This window comes from Natrix helvetica (assembly GCF_964273705.1).
Source record: "Natrix helvetica genome assembly, chromosome: 5".
Taxonomy (NCBI): Eukaryota; Metazoa; Chordata; class Lepidosauria; order Squamata; family Natricidae; genus Natrix; species Natrix helvetica.
Genome location: NC_138551.1, coordinates 130,394,905 through 130,419,663, shown reverse-complemented (window position 1 = coordinate 130,419,663; position 24,759 = coordinate 130,394,905). Strand labels below are relative to the sequence as shown.

General features: G+C 46.8%; 1 protein-coding gene across 1 annotated transcript in view; it reads left to right on the top strand.

Annotated features, from left to right (window-relative positions):
* The window catches only part of LOC309392714 (vomeronasal type-2 receptor 26-like), a gene marked incomplete at both ends in the record, with an annotated part of 269,160 nt that overhangs the window by 122,691 nt on the left and 121,710 nt on the right, over positions 1–24,759 (top strand). The window lies entirely within an intron of this gene.

Sequence of the window (24,759 nt, the reverse complement as noted above, 5' to 3'; positions counted from 1 at the left end):
CCCCCAATTGGAAAGAGGAGGCTTCGCTGGTCCAGAGCCCATCCGGGGGGGGGTAGAGATCCCCCTCATGTTCCTCATCTTCCTGGATGGGCTCCGGACCAGCGAAGCCTCCTCCTTATTTTTAACCAGGCGATCTTTCCTAAGACATAAAAAAGAACCTTAATTGCAGGTTCAACAGAAGAAGCTGGAAAGAGATACTGAAGCCAGGAAGCTGAAACCTGGGATTGGAGAACAACCTTTTCTGTCCCCTTACCAGCCCATCCGGGAAGACGAGGTACACGAGGGGATCACTGTTCCCTCTAAGGTGCGCGGCTATGTGGCCGCGCACGTGGCACGAAAACACCGCACAGCAGTTTCCAACTGCCACGCAGTGATTTCTACTGTCACAGGCGCCAGAGGCTGGGGAGGTCCTTTGCAGGCGGCTAGAACTGGCTGCCTGCAAAGGACCTCCCCGGACTTGTTTTGATGAGCGCAGAGTGACTGACGGTAGTTCAGCAAAGCAAGCCCGGGGAGGTCCTTTGTGGGCGGCCAATCCTAGCTGTTTGCGCCCGGCTCTGCGGCTAAAGTAAACCCCCAAAGCCCCTGCCACTACCGGAATATCTGCTGCCACCTCCTCCTCCTCTAACAGCACCACCACATTTGCTGCCCGACGCTGCAGCCAAGGTGAAGCCGCCAAAGCTCCCGCCGGTGCCCCTGCCCATGGCAGCGGCGCCTCCCCCTCCGTTCGGAGCACCTGAGCTGAGCCCCGCGTTACCCCTGCCCCCTCCTCCTCTGCTGTGCTTTTGAGAAGCCATGAGGCTGCGGGAGCCAGTAGGAAGGTGGCAGAGGGGGCGGGAGCAGGGGAAAAAGGCCTCATGGCTTCTCAAAAGCACGGCGGAGGAGGAGGAGAAGGCAGCAGGGGTAACGCGGTGCCCACCTCAGGTGCTCCGAGTGGAGGGGGACGTGCCGCTGCCACGGGCGGGGGCGCCAGCGGGAGCCTTGGTGGCTTCACCTTGGCTGCAGCGTTGGGCAGCAAATGTGGTGGTGCTGTTGGAGGAGGAGGAGGAGGAGGAGGAGGAGGAGGAGGAGGAGGAGGAGGAGGAAGTGTCAGCTGTTATTCTGGTGGCGGCAGGGGCTCGTTGGCATCTTCAGTGGCAGCCCTGCCCCCTGTGAAAAAAACCGAAGATGGAGCAGATCCACGCAGAACACGTCGCTGCAACATGACTGGAGGAGGAATTCTGGGAGTTGAAGTCCAGAAGTCTTCAAGCTGTCAGGTTTGAAGACCCCTGGGTTTTTTTTTTTCTAAAGGGTTAGTGGTGCCAGGATCTTGCAACTTGACAGCTTTAAGACTTGCATGCTTCAATGCCAGAGTTCCTGAGCCAACATGACTGGAGGAGGAATTCTGGGAGTTGAAGTCCACAAGTCTTCAAGCTGTCAGGTTTGAAGACCCCTTGGGTTTTTTCTTTTTTCTAAAGGGTTAGGGGTGCAAGGGTCTTGCAACTTGACAGCTTTAAGACTTGCATGCTTCAATGCCAGAGTTCCTGAGCCAACATGACTGGAGGAGGAATTCTGGGAGTTGAAGTCCACAAGTCTTCAAGCTGTCAGGTTTGAAGACCCCTTGGGTTTTTTTTTTCCTAAAGGGTTAGGGATGCAAGGATCTTGTAACTTGACAGCTTTAAGACTTGCGTGCTTCCTTTATTTAATTATACATATACTAACTGCAGTGTGCATAACATATGCACAGTATTGGAAAAAAGAAAACACACCATCAGAGCTTGATATAATCAGAAAAGTTTTGGCCTGTGTAGAAGCAGATAGGCTCACTCTTGAACTTAAAAATAAAGGGGAATCAGAATATTTTGAAGTATGGAACAGATTTTATGATTGTTATAAGACAAGATGACAAGACTGGAACAAATGTATATATTGTGATTGGACAGAAGGATAGACAATGTATTAAGTAGATTAATTGTTAATGGTTGAAACTAGCTGTACATAATGTGAATGTATGGTCACTCCGACTCCGCGGTATTGCATTGTTTTAAATGTAAAAATAATAAAAATATATTTTTAAAAAAAAGATTTGCGTGTTTCAAATGCCAGAGTTTCTGACCCAACATTTTGGTTGCTAAGCAGGAGCGTTGTTACGTGATACTATATAACACTTTTAATTAAGCGGGTACCTTGAATAAACAACTTTGAGTTTCAAATAATATTGATTTCGTTGTTGTCTTAGGTGATACCTGTGAAAAAAATTCAGGTGCTGCTCAGGCATGGAAATGTGCTGCTCAAACACTATACTTTTCTGCTCACACTGAAAAAAAATAGAGGGAACATTGGAGGGGATTCCTCCCCCAGTGGATGGGTTCTGGACCAGCAGAACCTTGTCCTTCTTTTTAGCCAGGCGATCTTTAACCAGGCAATCTTCGGCTGCTGCACAAGCCCACGGACACCCGCTGCCTTCTTCTCTCTGATAGCCACCTGGTTAAAAAGAAGCACTCTGCTGGCCAAAAGCTTTGGTCTTACTTTGTAGTTTCAGTCCTTGGGGTTTGCGAAGGTAAGGCCTGCACTCAACCGGTGGGTGGAGGCCAGCGGATGGGCAGAGTGATTTGGATGGGGCAGCCTCGTGGTCCCACGTGGGCTGGATTAATGGCTTTAGTGGGCTGTATCTGGCCCCATTGGCTGGGTTTGAGGACCTCTGGTATAGGGTCTCCTGCTAGAGCAAGGGGTTGGACTAGAAGACCTCAAAGGTCCTTTCCAACCCTGTTATTTTGTTATAAGTTCTGTTATAGGTACATATGCTTAGCATGCTAAATACCTATTGGAACATGTTGTTACACTGTAAAATCAGAAAATGTGGATATTGGCATTTAATCTATGGAAACTGACAGACACTGAAAATTGTGGTGGCTGTTAGAACAGACAAAACTTCAATTAAAGACCAATCTTGGATTGTACTACTGACAAATTGTATTAGGAATTGAGGTCTCCCTGTTTCTTGTACAACTGGAGAAGAAGTTAAAAATATTCCTCCACAAAGAATCTGGGCTATCGAAGCATTAAAATACGCAGCAGGGCTGGGTTTGGTGATATTTAGCATACCTTCTCGTACCCGTTCTTCCGGAGTCCCCGTACTGGAATCCTCGCCTCTTGTTCCTTCTTCAGCTGTTGGACAAGCCCACGTGGCGTGCGCTGTCCTCTGCTCTTTGATACCTGCCTCTTTTCCAATGAAGGTAGTGGGAAATCCATGCAGAGGGAGGAAATTGCATGGATTCCCTACTCCCTTCATTGGAAACGAGGCAGCTGTCAGAGGAGAGAGCAGCAAAGGCCGTGGGCTTGTCCAATGAATCCTCACCTCCTGTTCCTTCTTTGGCTGTTGGACAAACCCTCGTGGTGTGCACTGTCCTCTTTTCTTTGACAGGCACCTGTTTAAAAAGCCATTCCCACTTAAAAATACCTGGCAGCGGCATTTTTCCTTGGGGGGGGGGGGGCTCCGTAGAACATCCCAAGATGGATGCTACCACATCTGTCCTCTTTGGGAACAGGCCCTTTTTGGCAGGTCCTTTTCAGAAGGATGAGGCCCCCCTGGTCCCCCTCCCATTTCTCATCTTCTTGCCCCCACAGATGGGCTATGGAGTCATCGCCGGCAGTGCAGAACCTCGACAGCTCCCTGCCATTAGTCCTGCAGTTCAGGCCAGTGGCTTTGTTCACACTCTCTCCCCTCCTGGTTCCTCTTTTTATGCACTTCCTGAAAGGTAGCTGCTAGTGGCGCAAAAGATGGCCGTGGCCCTATGCCATGGAAAACATATGCGTGTGCACACACCCACACAATTACAGCCCGAGAGAGTCTTGGAGGGAAGCCTCTGTACAAGCCCGGGCAAGTGAGAACAAGTTTTCGCCGTTATGAAGGCTCCAGAGGCAGCGGGGCAGCCAGGTCCCTCACCCTCAAAGGGAGGAAGGGCCAGTTGAGAGAGGAGCTTTGGTCCTGCTGCCTCTGACGGATAGGGCTTTACTGTCCCTCAGTGAAGATTCCTGTTAGGGATGTAACCCTAGGCTTGGCTTGGCAAAGTATATAAGCCATGATTGTAACAAATGTATCTGTTACTTTAAATGCTTAACAGATGTAATTGGTTTATTACCTCAAGCAGCTATAAGAGGAGGCTAGAATGGTTGTTAGATCTCTTGCTCTCTGTTTTGTTAGAAGCTGGTTGGTGTATTTTGAGGTATTGTGGTTTGCTACTGTTTAGCTGTGTTGTGTGTTAAACTGAGAATATTGATAACTGAATTACCGACCCATGTATGACTTGGACTAATAACCAGATTCTGAATACTTCTATATTTCTACATAGTAAACTACTATATATTTATACTATTCAGTGTCTCTGTATGCTGGTTTGTGCGTGTTCTTCCATACCACTCTCATTACGTTTCTCTGCATACTCGCTCTCCTAGCGGGGAGCTTAATTATTTAACACTGGTGATGGGCCCAGAGTGTACCAGACGTAGCTAAAAAGAGAGTTGGTGTTGATACACAATACCGTATACAGATAGCTCTTTAGTTTATAAGCGTTTACTATTATGGAGAAGATGGCACACGCACCATCAGCAAATTTATCACTGATAACCCGGTTGGATGGAACAAACTATGTTTCCTGGTCAATGAACTGCAGCTTATTCCTGTGTACTGAGGGATTGTGGGATGCTGTACAGAATCCACCAGACATGACTTCTTGGGATCCAGATGATGAGGATGATGCCAAGAAGATAGCATTCAGTGTCTCTGTATGCTGGTTTGTGCGTAATCACTCTCATTACGCTTCTCTGCATAGTCGCTCTCCTAATGGCGAGCTTAATTACTTAACAATTCTGTCCCTCATAAGCCTGTTTTGAGAACAAATCAATGACTGTCCAGATAATGGTAACGGCCTTTGTAACAGTGGGAACTTGTTCTCACTCCCCCGGGCTTGTGCAGAGGCTTCCCTCCGAGAGACTCTGGGGGTGTAATTGTGTGGGGTGTTCATGCGCATATGTTTTCCACGGCGTCTTTTGGGCCACTAGCAGCTACCTTTCAGGAAGTACATAAAAAGAGGAACCAGGCGGGGAGAGAGTGGGAACAAAGCCGCTGACCTGAACTGCAGGACCAATGGCAGGGAACTGGCGAGTCTCTGTGCTGCTGGCGATGACTCAGGAACCAATCCATGGGGGCAGGAAGAGGAGGAACAGGAGGGGGACCAGGGGGGCCTTGTCCTTCTGAAGAGGACCTGCCGAAGAGAGCTTCTCCCCGAAGAGGGCAGGTGTGGTGGCATCAGTCTTAGGATGTTCTGTGGAGCCTCCCAGGGAAAAATGCCACTGCCACGTACTTTTAACCATATATTTTGGTCCCATGACTGCAGAATGCTGCAAAAAACCATAAATGCAGGCCAGTTGTTGAGTGTTTCAAATGTGATAGGAACACTCAACAAGGTGACCACAGTGTGTGTGTGTGTGTGTGTGTGTTAGTGAGAGAGAGACAGATAGAGAGAGGGAGGGAATCAGAGAGAGAGAGAGACAGACGCACACACACAGACAGAGAAACAGAGAGGGGGGAGGGAGAGACAGGTAGATAAAGAGAGACAAACAGAAAGTGACACACAGACAGAGAGTGAGTGAGTGAGTGAGAGACAGACAGACAGACACACACACACACACATACACATACATATACACACACAGTGACAGAGAGAAGAAGGGAGGGGAAAGAGACAGACAGAGAGAGAGACACAGGGAGAGAATGACATAGAGAGACAGAGAGGGAAGGAGGGAGAGAGAGAGACAAAGAGCTACACAGTGAGAGAGACAGAAAGTGAAAGAGAGAGAAAGAGAAAGAAGGAAACAGGAAGGAAGGAAGGAAGGAAGGAAGGAAGGAAGGAAGGAAGGAAGGAAGAAGAAAGGAAAAGTGGGAGAGAGAGATGAAAGAAAGGAAGAAAAAGGGAGAGACAAAGGGAAAGAAGGAAGGAAGGAAGGAAGGAAGGAAGGAAGGAAGGAAGGAAGGAAGGAAGGAGAACTTATGACCACAATTGAGCCCAAAATTTTGGTTGCTAAGCAAGAGGATTGTTAAGTGAGTTTCACCACATTTTCCAAGTTGGCCATGCCCACCCACACATGACCACCGAGCCACTCCCACAAAACAGACCACACCTACAGAATAGGTTCTAAAAAATTTGAAACTTACCACTGATATGCAGCAATCCTCAAAAATTATAGTAGGCCCTTTATTGGAATAGAGTACTTCAATTGGCATTTGCACATGTCAATATAATTGCAATAAATTGTAGGAGTGTGATGCAGTAATAAGTTTTACATTGTTTATAGTTTTTTAATTTATTTATTATTTTCCACTTTTATAATACAATCTTGCTAATATTTTGTCTGTAATATTTTAAACAATGTCTAATTAACAAATGATTCTAATGCTTTCATGAGAACAAGATTGGATTTATTAAAATCTAATATTTTGGCCTTGATCTGACCCTAAATATAACACAGCATTTATCGTGTAAGGTTTTTGAATGCAGCTCAGAATCTGATAAGTCCAATGAAACTCTGAAGATGAGGCTACTGATTATCCGCTTTTATTTCTGCAGAAAGCAAAATACTGGATGACCTTTTTGTCTCCCACCTTAACAGAGCAGGCAGAGAGAGAAAAACAGGCATGTGCCAAAAACATTTCCAAACATCTTACAGCTCACACAACTTGCACAGAATGTCATTGCTATGGAAATATAAATTGATATCACATAAATTTCACGATTTCTCTCAGTGCTCTGAGAGAAATCTGGTTTAGAAGGGAAAAGAAATCTATTTTCTGGCATATAACTCAGTTCTTTGTTAGGGAATGCTGAACACACATTTTGGGTTACAAGCAAGGCTACTTGGCAGAATCCACATTTTACTTTTCACAAGAAGTTACTTTGCTAGGCTAAGCTTGGGAATTTGCCTAGAGGTTTTATCTATGTAGTTGGCATGTTAGGTTACAATGGAGCTTCTCTCAACAGCAATTTAACAAAAGCTGAATTAGGTTACACTCTGTGTATGCTCTAATCCAGTGATGGCAAACCTTTTAGAGACCGAATGCCCAAACACAACCCAAACCCCACTTATTTATCTCGGAGTGCCAAAACAGCAATTTAACCTGAATAATGAGGTTTTAGTTTAGAAAAACAACTCATACATGATTAACTTCTTTTGTCTGAAAACCCCCCCCACACACACACACAATAACAGCACTTTCAATGATACAAACACCTTTTCATTGAAAGGTAAACGTTTGCCTTTGGCATGCTTTTGATTAATGTGACTTTTGCTATTATATGCATGCTGATAATTTTTCTAACTTGACTCATACTTTGGAAGTTTGAGAGCAAACATGCATCACTCAAGTAATCTGTCAGTTCAGGGGTGTCAAACTCAATTTCAATGAGGGCCCCATTGTGGTTGACTTTGGAGGCCATGGTAGGCATACTCCCACTGCTGCTATGCTCACTCTTCTTGGTTGCCCATCGTGTGTGCAGGAGGGCAAAATATGTGGGTCCCTCTCCTTACAAGACCTAGCTTTGTAACCAAAGCATCCTCAATGATAGGATGGGAGACCACCAGGAGAAATCAGGAGGAGGGGAGAAGAGGATGGTAAAAGGCAGCAGGGCTGTTGGTGATCAAGTGCTAAGGCAGGATTTACCTCACACCCTCACCCTCTCTCATTATAATCTCCTTCCTTCCTTTCTTTTTCCTTCCCTCTTCATTCTTTCTTCCCCTCTTTCCTTCTTTTTGCTGCCTTGTTCTCTACCCCGCTTTCCTTATTTTTCTTGGTCTTTCCTGTCCCTTCTTGGATGCTCCAATGCAAAAGGGGAAACATTCCTTGCCTTGTGATCAAATGCCACTTTTGCTAGTAGTTTGTGGCCACTGAAAAGACTGAGAACAAACCAGGCTCAGTTTATTCTATGCTTGCATTTCATGGAGACAGACTACAGTGCAGCAAAACTGTCAAAATGATGGCTCTGGTAGTTGATCAGAGCTCCTCTGTTTTTTATGTGCAACAGCTTTAGCATTTAAGAACAGAGCTAAGTTAGTTGCTTTACTATGAATACATAATGATCCTTAAAAGATCTCTTCCATAGGGACCCTGCCATGGTCTAATTCAGACTGAAAATATAGCAAAGGACACTATTTTCCCCACTTGCTTTGTCCTGTTCACCCCACTGGAAATAGCTGTTTGCAATCAGGGGTGGGTGGTTCCCAGTTCTACTCGGTATGGTAGAAGAGGTTCCAGAAATCTACCATACGTTTTATAACCCCTTCGTCCTGTGGGACAGTACCAGAATGCCTGCCCCGGCCCCCTCGCTCGCTCCCCCTGCCCATTATGTCACCACTTGGGGGGGGGTAGCTTGCACAGCGTGCCCGGCCTCCTAGGACCTCCCCAAACTTGCCTAGGAGGACTGGCCAACAGCAAAGCACGGGGGTGGCGGATGATAGCTTGCATGGCATGGCCGGCCTCCTAGGATCTCCCCGAACTGGCTTAGGAGTAGGAGACCTGACCACCAGCAAAGCACGAGGGCAGCAGGAAGTAGGTTGTGCAGAGCGGCGAGCCCCCTAAGCTAGTTTCACGATGTCCCCGCCTCCCTTCCTGGTGAAGTTTTCCAAGATGTGGTTTCAAAAGCATCCTGCCAACCCTTGTGCCCAGCTCCCACTGAGCTTCGGGAAGGAGGAGAAGAGTCTTTGGGGAGGGAGGAGGAGGGAGGAGGAGGCAAGCATGCAGGGCCGTGCCACCTGGGCAACTGGTGCTAAGAAAACACCTCACAGCTTTTGAAGGGAGAAGGGGACAAGGAAAGGGAGAATGCGGAGTTGCCTTTCAGGGATGCCGAAGCTGCGGGAAACCAGCACCACCACCAGAGTTTAAAGCTTTCGGCGGCTCCAGACAGGTGAGTCGGGATCAAAGACCCAGGTGGGTTCCTTCGCTCCCCTTGCAAGGGAGTAGTAGGCATTGTTTTTTGCATTCCTGCCTCCGCCGGACTTCGACCTGGAATTTACCAGCCATCGTAAATAGAAATGGACGGTCAGTCCTGCGTGGCCCCGAGCGATGTGGCTCTCTCTAGGTAAGCACCCGCTCTCCTTCCTGCTTTTTTTTGTCGCCGAGGGGCAAAAGGCAGAGTGGGCACCCCGTTTAGCAAAGTTCAACAGGTGAGATGTAAGTGGCTCTCTTGTTCCTCCACCTCGTAGTGCCCCCTTCCTTTAGAAAAGAACAAATTTACCTGGCTAAGAGGTCAGTGCTTCACTTAGGAGAGCTCTGGGTAATGATGGGTCTTATGGAGGTGGTGACCAGCTGCCCTCAGGAGGGCGAGGAGAACAGTCTCTTTGCCTTTGAAGTGGTTTGACTGGGAATGGCAAGCCTGGCTGAACTTTTAGGGGAGAAGAGTCAATGAACAGTTACACTGGATAAACATGCATAGAGTTGTGTGGTTGCACCTTACTTGAAAAGTACAAGATACAAAGACCCGAAACCAGCTGGGTTTATTTCTAAGTAAGGTTCGGTTTTCTGTGAGTTGTGGAAACTGGGAATATTTATTCTGAATGCCCCCAAATCTTGAGGCTTCAGTGAGGAAGTAATTATTATTTCTTTAAAGGTTGGGGGGGAGAAGAAAATCTGCATTTGATTGAAAGAAAAGATAAGTTAGCAACCCTTGGTGGAGAGGAATGTGAGTATGGTATGCTGTGTTGGTGGAATAATAATTCACCTTACAAAGCATTCCTGTTTGCTTGGGTAAAACAATGCACCTTAGCTCTGGAAAGGGCAAGTCAGTTCAACTTGATGTAAGAATAAAAGCTTATTGTTGGACTTCTAAGTGTTGAAAGATAGTGCCTGCTCCTTCCTTGCGCATACTGAAAACAAACTTGAGTAGTTATGTGGATTTAATGTGATATTTTACAAAGACTGGGAAATCTCTCATGCAGTCTCTGAACAAGAAAAATGTATTTGCATGTTAATGAGGGAAACAGGTGGGCTAATTATAATCTTAAACTATTTTTGGCTTACTATACAGATAATTTAGTGCAAAGCAATGCACAACAATACTAGATTTCAGTGGTTTTATCTTCCTTGGTTGGTTTTGGGGAGAGCTATGGAAAACAAATGCTGTGTAACAAGGAAGCGTGAAACATTCCTTTGGATTCATTGGAGAATTAAAACTAAACATTTCAAAGGAGAGAAGTTTCATATCATGCAACTTTCATCAAAACTATTTCACATGCTCTTAAATCTTGGGGGGGAGGAAGAGACAATAGTGAACATCTGGGAAGTAGGGTAGTAGTGGCAAATATTTTAGAATAATATTGTGATGCAACTATTATAAATTGTTCAGCAGTAATTTAACTAAAAGAATTGTACATACTATATATACATTGTTGCTTCTTAGCAGGAGGTCCAATATTTTTTCTTTGCATTTTCCCATTTGGCTGAGTTTTTCAGTATTCTGACATACTATTCTTTTTTATTGGAGATATATTTATTGGGTTTCAGTCTCCCATCAGTTAAGAAGACAAGAACTGCAAAGCAAGTGGTTGTGCAAATATCATAAGTATTTTTTGGAATGCATGTGTGAGCTTCGAGGTTTTTATGATCAGTCCAGACCTCGAACAGTATATGCCCCTCTTCTAGGAGATGTCTCCAGGTGAGCATGCTCCACCTGATTGCAAATGTCTCTTTCTCCCAAATGGCCCACCTTCTTTCAGTAGCGGTGAGTTTCTTGGAGATGTAAGCACATGGCAAGAGGTGGCCTTCTTTACTCTTTTGCAGTAGTACCATGGCTATCGCTACATCACTGGCATCCGTCTGGATTATGAATGGTCGCTCTGGGTCGGGGTGTTGCAATATGGGCTCTTGGGCAAAGAGCTGTTTTAATTTCTCAAAGGCTTTTTGACAGTCCATTGTCCACTTTAGTGGTTGGTTTGCTTTTGGCTTTGTTTAGGAAGGGCCTGTCTTTAATAGCTCAGTCAATGGTAGGGCAATTTCTGCAAAAGTTGGAATGAACTGTCTATAAAAATTTGCAAATCCAAGGAAGCTTTGTAGTTGTTTGCGAGTACTTGGAGGTTTCTAATCTAACACAGCTTTCACTTTTCCTGGATCCATTTCTACCCCTTCATTGGAGATACAATACCCCAGGTAATCTGGAGAGGTCTTGTGGAACTCACATTTCGACAATTTTGTGTATAGTTTGGCAGCTACAAGTTTTTTCAGGACTTGCCGTACCAGTTTCACATGTTCTTCCAGTGTCTCAGATAAGATCAAGATGTCATCTAAATAAACGAGTACTCCGTGGTACAGGTGGTCATGTAGCACTTCATTTATGTACTGCATGAAGACTGCGGGTGCCCCTTGTAGTCCAAAAGGCATGACTTTGTACTGGAAGCTGGCCAGGGGAGTGTTAAAAGCGGTCTTCCACTCATCCCCCTTTCAGATTCGTATGCGGTAATACGCCTCTCTCAAGTCCAGCTTGGTGAAGATCTTGCCTTTAGCCAAGTGGTTCAACATATCTTTCATGAGGGGGAGGGGATAGGTGTTCTTTTCACATACTGCATTCAAGGCTCTAGATCCACACAGAGGCGAACTCCACCATCTTTCTTTTCTCTGAAGAGCACTGTAGCCACTACTTTTCACTTCGCTGGTTCAATAAAACCCCCTTTTTAAATTGGTGTCAATGTACTTCCTCAATTCAATAATTTCCTTGGGAGTCATACAGTACATTTTTGGCTTTGGTAAGGTTGCCCCAGGTTTGAAGTCTATTGCACAATCTGTGGGGCGGTGAGGTGGAAGGTAGTTTCCGTCTTCCTCACTGAACATCTCCACCAAATCCCAGTAGATTTTTGGGACTCGTTGGATCCCCAGAGGTTTGTTGTCTGCTGCGGGTGCTGCAGGTTCCGGATGGTTTGGGCTTTTGGGTCCAATCATTCCTGGGTGGCCTTTTGGCTCCACCGGTGGTAACGGCCCAAATCTAATAATCAATTTTCTAATGCCATCCTCCCACTTTATAGTGGGTGACCACTTGTCCAGCCATGCAAGTCCCAAGATAATTGACTCCTGCATTCTAGGGGCCACGATGAATCTGAGGAACTCATAGTGGTGGCCTATCATCAACTTTACTAACTCGGTGATCTTCGTGGCTGGAGTCCCCCCAGATCCATAAATTCTTTTATTTTTTCTTCTTCTGTATCTTGCCATCTGAAATAAGTTTCCCCTCCATTTAATTCCTCTTTCAATATTCCACTCTTTCCATTTTCAGAGACAAACCAATCACCATAAATATCAAGAGTTTTAGTTTCTTTATATTCATTTTCCTCTTCAGTTTTTTGAATTTTAACTGCCACTTTATCCATTTGATAATCCTCTTTAACTTCTCCGTCATATTTTGCTGTTAATTGTACTAAATCATCCAACTTCTTCTCAATCCTCTCACGTGTATTTGATAATTTCTGTATTTCTGAGAATATCTTTTGCAGACTTAAAGCCTCTTTCTCCTGTTAAAATTGCCCCATTGTTTTCAACTAATGGACACTGCTATTTTAGCTTAGAAGTTTTTAGCAAAGGTTAGATTTCAATTCACAATAATCATTTCATCTTCACCTCTCTCTGGTTAGAAGTACCTCAAAGGAACATCTGTGAGATTTTCTTCTTATCGCTCTCAATAAACAAGCAGTAAGATCTTGAAATGCCGAGCCAAGATTATCAGTGGGAGAAAGTAAAGTGTTTCATTTCCAATACACAAAGCTTCTAGCTTCTGAAGTAGCAGTGTTGTTGTTACAATGTTGCAAAGTTTTTTAAATGTCTTTTTTGTATTTCAAATTGAAAAGAGAGTCCAATTCTTAAATGAGTTAGAAAAACACCCACAGTAATGAAGGATTGCTTTAGTACAAATGCTAGGACTGCATGGTACTTTGGATTCTGTTCCAAACAAAGTACTGAAGAGAATACAAGACTGTAAATATAGTACCCACCCACAACACTTTAAAGTAAATATTTCATGAATCCAGGAAAAAGGTGCCGCTGCTTTAAAAAGTATCAAGTAGATGCTGTGGGCTTTACATTCCTATATATTAAAAAACAGTGCATAGCCCTGACAAACATTATTATTTAATGAATTTAGGTTGTTGCCACTGCTTTGAAGTTAAATTCAGATGTAGGGATGCCTCTTTCTTTTCTGTGTAATTTATACGTCTATCTTGACTGGGAATGCTGACATCGTCCTGGCCACTCCCTCCCGGTCACATGACTGTCAAGCCACTCCCACCCAGTCACATGACTGTCAAGCCACTCTCACCCGGTCACATGGCTGGCAAGCCACGCCCACAAAGCAGGCCACAATTCAGGAATAATGGGGGGGAAACCCTGCGCTTTCCATGCACCATTTAGCCCTGGAAAGCCTCCTGCACCAACCTGGAAGGAAAAAAACCCCAAACAAGCCCTGCAACTGTTTGAAGGCTGAAGGAAGCCTCCAACAGGAAGCACTGGAGAGCCAGGCCATCCACACTCACTTCCAGCCTGTCGGAGTTTCCTGCGCAATGTGACCCCCCCCCCCACTGCATACTCATGTGTCCCCTGCCATGGCCCTACACAAAGGCCCCAAAACCAGCTGGCCGGCAGGAGGTGTGCCTGCATGTGGATGCTAGTGGAGCTGGGCTGGGGTGGCTGGTGTGCCAGGAGAGGACGGTCTGCATGCCACAGATTCCCCATCACGGCTCTAATCCTTTCAATTGCTTTTTCAGATAAATTATAAAACAGCTTCAGAGGCTCTGAGTGATAAAAGTCGATTCCCCTTTTTCCACCAGATGCTCCCCAAAGAAGGAATCCAGTATCCAGCAATTGTCCAGCTGCTCCTCCACTTCAGATGGACCCTGATTGGCCTCTTTGCTTCAGACACAGAAAAGGGAGAGAATTTCATGAGGACTTTTACTCCTGTGCTTGTCAGGAATGGAATTTGTGTGGTTATATCACAACTGTTCTCAACAACTGGATATACTGCATATCTCAGGGATTTCCTCTCTAAGTGGAGACAAGTCAACATCTTTGTTCACTTCATAGAATTTGATTCCATTTGGGAGAGAAATCTTCCTTTCCATTTAACATTTATGCGTCTGCCAGGACCCATTGAGGGGAAAGTCTGGATCCTCACAAATTTTGCAGCATATCAAATAAAGAAGCAAAGACTTCTCAAATACATCCATAGTATTTGGAACTTTGGTTATCTGGGAAAAGGAAGGCCAAAAGATTCTGCCTTTAAATCCTATTTCTTTGTGGAAGAAAAGTTTCAAGATCATTATTTTCATTGTTCTCTTTCAAAGAATGTCTTTTCTGTCAAAGGCCGCAGAAGATGCACCCAGAAAGCCCCACTGCAGACCCAATGGAAATGGGACAGATTAAGGGCCCCAAATGACTACCACCATTACAGTTTCACGAAGACTCTGGCCCAGGCCTTGAATGCCGCCTATTTTTCCAGATCGAGGAGGGGAAGGAAGGAAGGAGAAAAGATCTTGGGGTCTCCAAGGCTGCAGCCATGGCAGGTATGGGGGTCCCGATATGGATCCATTAATCTTAGATCCTTTGGAGGAGGAATCCAGAGGAGAAGGAGGGGAACCATCTCAACAGATCTGGCCAATTCAATTTCTCAGGGAATTAATGGTTCCAAAGAATAGATACCATGGCATTTTTATATTTAGCACTGCTAATTGGAAAATGCTGTATTCTTTTTAAAATAAATTCCTGTATTTGTGGGTTTGTGATTAGCCTGGTGGAATTCCACCTTCCTTCCGTCCCCATTGCAGGTGGGTCTGTGTGCAGCTGGAGAGGCAGCTAAGCCCCCCTATTCTCCTCCAATGAAAGGGAGCCTGGCGTGGATCTGGATGCTTTATTGAGAGAAGAGGGCAGGTGAAACTGAGGAGATGGAAAGAGTGGAAATCGAATAGAAAGACGAGATAGGCAGCATTAACTAACAGCCAGCAAAGAAGCAGCTGGAACCTCCCCAGCGATGCTCCGTGTGAGGGACGGAGGCATCTCCGGATGACCAGGGGCCTCGTTCAAAACGGCTGCTTCCGTCTTCTCCAAAGGCTGACAGAAAGTGGAGTCTGGCTTCAGACCTTATAGTGAGGCTTATCTGCCCCCGGTCAATAGGTGGGGCTAGAACAACAGCAGCACAACAGTTACCATATTGTTCGGAATATAAGATGCACCTTTTTCCCTCAAAAAAGAGGCTGAAAATCTGGGTGCGTCTTATACATTGAATATAGCATTTTTTTGCCTCCTCAACCCCGCCCCCTTCACCAAAACGGCCGTGCATACCCTTATGGAGGCTTTCAGAGAGCTCCTGGGGGCTGGGGAGGGCAGTAAAGAACAAAAAATGGACCATTTTGTCTCCCCGCCAATTCCCAGCAGCACTCTATAAGCCTCCATAAGGCTATGCATGCAATTTCTTTGGCAAAAAACGGGCTTGTTTTTGCAAAAAACGGGCCACTTACTGCTCATTTTTGCCCCACACCCCCACCCACCAGGAGCACTCTGCAAGTCCTCCCAAGGCTACTCATGACTTTTTTTAAAAAAAAGAGGGGGGCGTTTTCACAAAAATGGGCTGTTTTGGGGAGGTTTGCAGAGTGTAAAAACTTTTTTTTCCCCTCTTGGAAAGCTCTTTAACTGGTTGATGAGAATTACATTGATCAAGTGCTCTGCCAGCAGAAACAAAGTCTTAGGTGCTGAAGATTGTCAGCAATTTCCTTCTCCAGCACATGGATAAATACACCTGGAAACATCTACCTACCTACCTACTCTCTCTCTCTCCGTACCTCCCTACTGTATTTCTCTCTCTATCTCTTTTTATTTCTCTCTCTCTATCCTTCTACCTACCTACCTACTGTATTTCTCTATCTCTATAGCTCTCTCTATTTCTCTCTCTCCCTATCCTTTTATCTACCTCCCTACCTAACTACTCTCTCTCTCCCTCCCTCCCTTCCTACTGTATTTCTCTCTCTTTCTCTCCCTCTACCTACCTACCTACTTTTTTTAAAAAAATTGCCTCTTCAAAATCTTGGAGCATCTTATACTCTGAAAAATACGATACATGTTGTGGCATGACAACCTTTATAAATTAGGAGGAGACCCTGAGACCATCTAGCCCAACCCCCTCCTCTCTGCAGGAATCCCAGTTCAAGCTTCTCTGACTGATGGCTGCTCAGTCTTTGCTCTCAGATGATCCATGAAGAGGAGACTGAACTTCTCTGCTTTACTGGCTCAGCTCTAAAACAGCTCATCCTTTTATCATATTTTTTCTCTCATTCAGTTAAAATCTCCTCTCTTGTAACTGAATTCCCTTTTTCCATGTCTGACACTCTGGAATAAGAGTGAGCAGGTCTTACACTCGTGTGTAACAGGAGTCAGTTATTGGAAGAGGGTTGTATCCAGTGGTGGGATTCAAATCTTTTTACTACTGGTTATGTGGGCATGGCTTGGTGGTCTTGTGACTGGGTGGGCGTGGCTTGGTGCTCATGTGATTGGGTGGGTGTAGCCAACTTGACATCACTCACGTCAAGGGGTACCTTGCCTGGCCTCTCCTTGCGTCAACAAGATACAATTTCCCTGTCTATTTATTTACTACTAATGAACATCCAAAATACACAATTTAATCCTATGTATATATGTCATATGTGTACATACATATTACAAGGTATAGTGTGTGTATAGGCACACAAAAAGATACATTATCTACTTTATACACTGTATGTGTATGTAGAAACACACACAAACACACCTCTTCTAAAACTATACACATTCAACCGCACTCATTGTGTTTGGAAAAACACACCCAGAGTCCACTTTTTGCCACACATCTAACTATCACTTCTGCACATTAGAACATTACACACGCCTTCAGATGTTCTTCCCTAGCCTGCACATGACTGTTAGAGCTAGGAGATGTCATGGATTGAGTAAAATGTGGCAAAACTCACTTAACAACGCTCTTGCTTAGCAACCAAAATGTTGGGCTCAAATGTGGTCATAAGTCAAGGACTGTGTCTGCCTTCCTCTGCATGAGAGACTTGTCCTAGTAAACTCCTTCCATTTTCTGGCTATTTTCCTCTCTGTTAGAGGCACCAAAATAATCCAGAGGATATAACGTCTCCAGCTGGAGCAGGTTGTTGGACTAGATGGCTTCCAAGGTCCCTTCTGAACCTACTAGAGCAGGGCTTGGACTAGAAAATGACCTCCAAGATCCCTTCCAGCCCTTTCAAACATTGTTGTACTGTTTGAAAGAGTCTTCTGAAGCCATGGTTTGTGTCCTTCCTTCCTCTCATTTTCTCTCTTTCCCTCTCTCCCTCCCTCCATGTATCTATTGACCCATCCATCCAACTATATCTCATTCACTTCCTCCTCCCTTCCTCTCTTTCTTTCTTTCCCTTCCTTCCATAACTCCCTCTTTCTTTCTCTCTCTCCTTTCCTTTCCTTTCTTTTCCTTTTCTTTCTTTTTCCTTTTCTTTCATCTCTCTCTTTCCACCCCTTCCTTTCCTCCTTCCAAAGCTAGGAGATCCACCTGAAACAAAAACTCCTTTGGATGAAACCGCCCATTTTACACACACACACAAACACACACACACACGCACGCACGCACGCACACACTCTTCCAACCAGCTCTGCGCCTCATCTCATTGTTTGATTTTAGTGGTGGGCCGGTGGCCGAAATCCTTTCCAAGCACCCGGCAGCATCGTTCGCATCCCAGGAAAGCCCGGCTGATTAACTTACTGGGACGCGCTTCGATCGGTGCCTCTTCTGCGCAGGCAAGCTGCTCTCTCTGGAGCAGGCAGAGAAGGGGGACTTGCAGGGATAAGTGTGTGTGTGAGAGAGAGAGAGAGAAAGAGAGAGAGAGAGAGAGACAGAGGAGGAAAGAAAAAAGAAAAAGAGAGTGAGAGTGAAGAACGAGATGATTTTCAACCTTGTGGGCCGCCTGGGAGGAGGGAGAAACAGGGCGAGGGCCTCTCCCCATTTCTCCTGGATCTCCCTCCTTCTTCCCCAAGTTTTCCTTTCCTCCCATCCATTCTTCCCCCACTCCTGAGAGCAAGGCGGCGCTGCTTTGCCTGGGAGTTTTCTGGGCTCTGAAAGGGGCAGCGGGGGGGGTGGGGGTGTCCCCAGAACTTCTTTGGAAGAAGCATCATTCTGAACTCCGTGTTGGTGTGTGTGTGTGGGGGGTGTCACTGAGGGGTTTTTAGCCGGAGGCGCCTCTGGCCAGGTGGGAAATTAGAGTGGCTCGGATGAACCAGGAGGGACGATTGAAATCTGTTGGGTGAGCTGGTCAATTCCCCCCCCCCCCGTTGGAGCTGGCCGAGCTTTCCTCCCTCCCTCCGGTCACCGTGGAGCTGCTCCAGCCTTTTCCCCAACACGCTGCCCAGTTATGGGCCCAGCCTGAACTTCCCTGCAGTATTTGGGGGGGTCCTCTGTTTGGGGGCAGGATTTGGCTGCAGAAACGCAAAGGGGGGGGCAGCCTTGGAGGGCCTGTTCACCCTTCCCCTTTTCCTATCCGCCCTGAAAAACCAGAAATCTCCCCCCCTCCAAGCAGCAACTGAGACTGTGCAGGGAGGAGGAGGGGGGCAGTAGAAGAAGATCTGAAAGATCCCAATTCTGCAGCAAGAGGAGTTTCTGCAATGGAGAGGGGGAGGGGGAGGGGGTACCCCAGCTTCCAAAGGCCTTTTAGCCATAATTGCCATCAGAGCAGATGTTGGAGAGGGGTCAAGGAGGAAAGGGGTCTCCTGACTCTCCCTCAGATCCCCAGGAAGGAAGGAAGGACGGACGGAAGGGCAGGGTAGGGAAAGGAAAGGAAAGGAAATGGGAATGAAGGAAAGGATGAAAAACGGAGGGAATGGGAAGGGAAGGAAAAAGGAAAAGAGAATGGAAAGGAAAGAGGGAAAAAGTGAAGAATGGCTGCTGCTGGAGTGGTCGGGAGCAGCCTGAGGTGGGCATTCAGGAGCAGACCAAGACGAGCAGGAGGCCACGGCAAAGACAGGCAAACAGGCTGGGCTGAATGGCCATGTGGTCGAGGCAAGGGAGCCAAACAGCAGCTGCAGCAATGACTCTAAGGCACCAGCCAAGGCCTGCGAGGCAAGTAGTGGTGGGGAGAGATGTAGCCAAACAGAATTTTTACTACCAATTCACCCGAACTGTGCCAGACCGGCTGAATCCCACCACTGGCTGTATCTTCCCTTCTCCAACCAAGAGATTGTGTCAGTTGGAAAAGAGGCTCCCAGACTCCTCTTGATCTTCAGCTCTTCTCCTTGTGGTCTTTCTTCAAGGCTAAGAGCAGCTCCTTTCAACTCTTCCTTGGCTTCATTGTCCTTCCCTGAAGTTCACGTAGATTTTGTACAAATTCTCCTCCAAGCTTGGTGCCTGCAAGGGGACCTGGTCCTTGAGTTGGGGTCTCCCCAAACCAGAACATTCACTTCCTGAGATTCTTACGGCTGCATTTGCCTTCTTTCCATGAACATCTCCCTGCTGACTCAGATTCTGTTTCCAGTTAACTACGATTTTGAGATCATTTTCACAAGCATACATATCAAGTTTGGTATCCCTCATCTTTTTTCCAGTCCATCATTCATGTTCTTCTTATATGAGACTCTATTGGTAGTCAAGTCCTAATTGCTAAAAATCAGATATTTTTCTACTGCTTTTAACTTATGCACCCTTCTCTGTGAGCTAATCATAAATATTGTTTCTGGAAACTTGATATTCCTGTTATAATTTTTTTATTTAAAAAGGTAAAATAAAACTATTACAATGACAAAACAAAAGTAGATAACACATTTTTTAAAATGTGCATTAAAAACAGACAAAAACATGCAATTAACCCCCAGTTGAATACAATACAGCTATAATAGTTTCTCCCCCTTGCAAAACAGGCCCACCATTATAAATTCCACATCTACTAGCAACTACTTGACTTGTCATCTATCTGCTGTATATAAAAAACGTAGTTAGCAGGCAATCCAACAATAAAGTTAAATTTCAAAACTTCAAACTTCTGTGTTATCTGCTGTTGTATTTAACTCACAGAATATTTATAGGGGCTTCTTATCTACTACAGACCACCACAATCATTACCTCTGATCCATCCAGAATCTGTCCAGGGTTAAACATCTTTGGTTGATTCTTAATAATAATACATTTCCTTAAAATTTTAATTAGGATTTTTCCCAACAATTGCTTTCCATTCTCCAAAGTCATAGGACCTCCTGTAAATGGAAAAACAACAGCTTATTAAGACTTGTTTTCCAGTTAAATATGACAAGTTCATTCCCCAATCTCCCTCAATCTTCTTGAAAGAATCCTTTTCATCAGTCCTCCGTTCTGTCCACATTGAGTCTTCAGGGTCCATGGCCTCTCCAGCCATCTCCAAGCAGCCTGCCTTCAAACCAGACTCCTCCTTCAGGGATGCCAGCAGCAAATTAAATTCCAGTCGATCCATCCAATCCATCCAGTTCAACCATTGTTGCTTGCTTCTGATTATTGCCTTTAAGTTGATTTAAAACCATTGTTATTTTATCAAACTTTTAAAGTGAAATTTAAAATAAAGTTTCATAAAGTTTGAAAGACTTCATATTCTTTAAATCACATCAAACTAGCTTACTCTAAGATCGTATTAATTACCGTATCAATAACAGAAAATTTGATGACCAATGGCAAATTATAATCCATCACCTTCAGGTTTCATAGGAAATATTAAAAATTGTTTAAAATTATTGTGGAAAGTTATCACCCAGCCCTCTCCCAGAAAAATGAAATATCCTAGGAAATATTGAAAAGGCAGAATATTATATTTTCCTGGATGTGAAAAAGGGAGAAACACATTTTAAACACAAAGTAAATTCCTGCAGCTTCCTGCCCATCCCAACTTTGTCAATGGGCCATTAAGAAGGCCAAGCTAGTCCACTTTACATAATAAAAGTTCTCCCCATCACCTCCAGGGGGATTGGATTAAGGCAGGATAATATTGGCATTTTACTCAACTGTGGTCAGCTGTGGCCAACTCCCCACATGGCATCTGAGAACTCTGAGAATTCACCAAACCTGGACTCAGCCTAGAGAGTTGCCCCTGCATGGGCCCATGTGAGTCTGACAACCAATCAGAATACATTTCTTACACAGGAACAGGAAACAGAGAGGTGGAACTGAACAGGTTATAAAAAGTCTAGCAAGCCCCTCCCTCGGCCCTTCTCTTCTCCACCAACATTGAAGCATGTGATCACCTTTTCTGTTCAGGACTCAGGCCATGTGGTCCTGTCCACCATTAAAACCATCTTTCCAAGCAGCCTCCATGTCTTCAATGTTTCTTTTCCCCACTTGGAGCCGAACCCAGAATAATAATAATAATAATAAATTTGGATTTATTAGCCGCTCCCTTTCCAGGTAGGACTCGGGGCGGCGTACAATGGAGCATAAAACATAAAAAATATATAACAACACCAAACGTACATACATACGCAACATACCTACATACATACACGGAGGAGGAAACAAATTACATCAATAGACAGTTAAAAATCAACTTTAAAATACCCCAATTGTAAAAACCCAATAAAAATTAATATTTAAGAACAATTTAAAACAGTTTGGAGGAATGGGAAAATTACGATTGCGATTGAGCCAGGCCAGATAATTGAAAGAGGTGGGTCTTCAGCTGTACACGGAAGGAGCGGAGATCGGAAGTAATCCTGATGTCACGGGGGAGGTCATTCCACAGGGCTGGGCCCATCACAGAGAAGGCTCTGCTCCTGGGTGTCGCCCCCCGACACTGTTTGGCGGACGGCACCCGGAGAAGTCCCTCTCTGTGTGCGCGAATTGGTCGTAGGGATGTGTGGGGCAGGATGCGATCCTGCATATAACTAGGCCCTGTGCCATGGAGCGCTTTAAAGATCATAATCAAAACCTTGAAACGCACTCGGTAGACCACAGGCAGCCAGTGCAGCTCGTGCAGGAGAGGTGTTACAGGGGAGTATCTAGTCCTCCCCATAATCACCCGCGCGGCCGCGTTCTGGACCAACTGTAGTCTCCGAGTGCATCTCAAGGGAAGCCCCATGTAGAGAGCATTGCAGTAATCCAGGCGAGACGTCACTAGCGCATGGGTGACTGTGCGTAGGGCATCCCGGTCCAATAAGGGGCGCAATTGGCGCATCAGGCGAACCTGATGGAACGCCCCCCTAGCCACGGCTGTTACATGGTTGTCCATGGACAGCCGGGCATCCAGGAGGACGCCCAAATTGCGCACCTGTTCCATGGGGGCTAGTTGGACGCCCCCGATGGCCAGAGATGGAAGCACCTGGTTGAACCGGGAGGCCGGAAGCCACAGCCACTCCGTCTTGGAAGGGTTGAGTTTTAGTCGGTTGCCATCCATCCAGACCCGTACGGCCTCCAGACACCGGGACATCATTTCGACGGCCTCATTGGGGTGGTTCGGAGTGGAAATGTATAGCTGAGTATCATCAGCATACAGATGATATCCCACTCCAAAACCACGGATGATCTCGCCCAGCGGTTTCATATATGTGTTGAACAGGAGAGGCGAGAGCACCGATCCCTGTGGCACTCCACATGTGAGTGGCCTCCGGGTCGAACTCTGCTCCCCTGTCAACACACGTTGCGTCCGACCAGAGAGGTAGGAGCCAAACCACCGTAAAACGGTGCCCCTGACTCCCAGCCCCTCTAGCCGGTGCAACAGGATACCATGGTCGATGGTATCGAACGCCGCCGAGAGATCTAATAGGACCAGGATAGAGGAACAACCCCTATCTCTGGCCCTCCAGAGATCATCAACCAATGCGACCAAGGCCGTCTCCGTGCTGTGCCCGGGTCGGAAGCTGGACTGGCGCGGGTCTAGATAATCATTTTCCTCCAGGTGACGTGGGAACTGCTGTGCTACCACACTCTCTACAACCTTCGCTAAAAAAGGAAGGTTGGAGACTGGACGATAATTGACTAGGTCCGTTGGGTCCAGGGAAGGCTTCTTGAGCAGGGGCCTCACCACCGCCTCTTTCAAGGCGGCCGGTAGAGACCCCTCACCCAACGAGGCGTTCACCAGGCCCAGGAGCCAGTCGCGCGTAACCTCCCAGGATGCCAGTACAAGCCAGGAGGGACACGGGTCCAATAAACATGTGGTGGGTCGCAGACGTCCACGCAACCTGTCCAAATCCTCGATGGCAACCGAGTCAAACTCCTCCCAAAGCGGTCCCTCAAGACTCGCAACGGGCGTCTCTACTGAACCACTGAAAGGGGTCCATCCCATCCGGATTTGAGCGACTTTGTCCTGTAGATAATTCCCAAACTCCTCTGCTCTGCCCTGTAGTGGGGCTTCCCGTGGTCTCTCAAACAAGAGGGAACGGGTCACCCGAAACAGGGCGGCAGGGCGGTTATCTGCAGACGCAATAAGAGCGGCACAATGTTGACGTTTGGCCGCTCTTAATGCCACAAGGTACGTCTTCAAATAGGCTCGTGCCTGTGCTCGGTCAAATTCGGAGCGGGAGGATCTCCAACGACTCTCTAGGCGTCTCTTGTGGCGTTTCATCACCCTTAGCTCCTCGGTAAACCAAGGTGCCAGGGTGGTTCGTCGCCGCAGGAGAGGCCGCAAAGGCGCCACCCGGTCTAGGGCCCCGGTAGTCGCACTATTCCATGCGACTACCAGGTCCTCCACTCGGGGGCGGGTCAGGTCCACAGGAGGTGGCCCAAGTTCCGTCTGGAACCTATCCGGTTCCATCAGGCGCTTGGGGCGGAACCATCTAATACCTTCCAGTTCCGCCTCCTCGCGGCGGGGGGTAGCACCAGGGAAGTCCAGCCGGAGAAGTGAGTGATCCGACCATGACAGGGGAATAGTGTCTAGATCCCCTATTCCCAGATCACTCGTCCACTGGCCAGAGACAAAAACAAGGTCCAGGGTGTGGCCTCCCCTGTGAGTAGGGCCCTGAATTAACTGGGTCAGGTCCATGGCTGTCATGGAAGCCATGAACTCCCGAACCCCCTCAGACGCTTCTCCCATCGACGGCAGATTAAAATCCCCCATCACTAAAAGTTTGGGGGTCTCAACCGCCACCGATGAGATCAGCTCAAGGAGTTCGGGCAGGGCCGCTGAAGTATAGCGAGGAGCCAGGTATACTATCAGCAGGCCCAACTGCCTCCCTGGGCCCCATCTCACGACGAGGGACTCACACCCGGATGTCTGCGGCACGGTGAACTCTCTCGGCTCTAAGTCTTCCCGGATAATCACTGCTACCCCACCGCCCCTTCCCTGGGCCCGAGGCTGGTGAAATGCTCGATAACCTGGCGGGCACATTTCCACAAGGGGTAGACCTCCCTCGTGGCCCAACCAGGTCTCGGTTATTCCGGCGAGGTCCGGGTCCCCCTCCAAAATTAGGTCGTGGATGAGGGGGGCCTTATTGACAACGGACCTCGCGTTGCACAACAGCAGTCTCAGGCCTTGGGTCTGTAGATCCTGACCACCTAGTATGCAGGGGTTGGTGCAGACGACCGGGAATGACCAAAAACCCCGGTCTCCCAACCGACTACGCGCTCTTAAACTGTCCTCGCACCTGCCCCTCCCCACGACTGTTGGTATTAAGGAGCCCTGCACAGGAATGCTATCTTCCCTCTCCTCCCCCACTCCGCTCCCTCCTCTTTCGACCACACCTAGGTGCCTGGCTCTTCCATCCCTCCTAACCGGTTCCCTCCCCCCATCCCTACA